Here is a 1,050-nt window from a genome sequence, read left to right on the forward strand (position 1 = left end):
TAGGCGAGTATTAGACTGCAACTAAGCCTCCGAGTGAGAGAACTTAGGCGAGTACTGGACTGCAGCTAAGCCTCCGAGTGGGAGGATTGCTCTCCACTCGGTAGGATTTCTCAAACTTAGGCGAGTACTGGACTGCAGCTAAGCCTCTGAGTGAGAGAACTTAGGCGAGTGCTGGACTGCAGCTAAGCCCCCGAGTGGGAGGATTGCTCTACACTCGGTAGGATTTTACAAACTTAGGCGAGTACTGGACTGCAGCTAAGCCTCCAAGTGAGAGAACTTAGGCGAGTGCTGGACTGCAGCTAAGCCCCCCAGTGGGAGGATTGCTCTCCACTAGGTAGGAATTTCCAAACTTAGGCAAGTACTGGTGTAACACCCCGGATGTAATTTACCTTATCTGTATCCCAACTCTTGCGTTTCTGGCACTAAGTTATTTTTATTTCTCCGTTGTCGGGTTTTTGTCTCCGTGTGTTTTATCTTTGTCATGCATCTCATATCATGTCATCATGTGCATTGCATTTGCATACGTGTTCGTCTCATGCATTCGAGCATTTTCCCCGTTGTCCGTTTTGCATTCCAGCGCTCCTATGTCACCCGGTCGTCCTTTCTACCTCTTTTCGTGTGTGGGGGTTAAACATTTCCGGATTGGACCGAGACTTGCCATGCGGCCTTGGTTTACTACCGGTAGACCGCCTGTCAAGTTTCGTGCCATTTGGACTTCATTTGATACTCCAACTGTTAACCGAGGGACCGAAAAGGCCTCGTGTGTGTTGCAGCCCAACACCCTTCCAATTTGGCCCAAAGCCCACCAAAAACCCCTCCATCGTCTAGAGCATTCGAGCACGATCGCGTGGCCGAAAACTGCACCTCATTTGGAGCTTCCTAGCTCCCTCTACCTATAAAACTAGCCCCTCCTCCGAAATTTCGGGTCTCTCCAACCTCTAACCCTAAAAAATCCTCGCGCCGCCGCCGGACATGTCCGCCGCCGACCGGACACACCGCCGCCACCAATAGGACGCCGCCACGTGTCCCCGTACCGCCGCCCGCCGCCGC

This window comes from Triticum dicoccoides, chromosome 2A (assembly GCF_002162155.2).
Source record: "Triticum dicoccoides isolate Atlit2015 ecotype Zavitan chromosome 2A, WEW_v2.0, whole genome shotgun sequence".
In the NCBI taxonomy this organism is placed as follows: Eukaryota; Viridiplantae; Streptophyta; class Magnoliopsida; order Poales; family Poaceae; genus Triticum; species Triticum dicoccoides.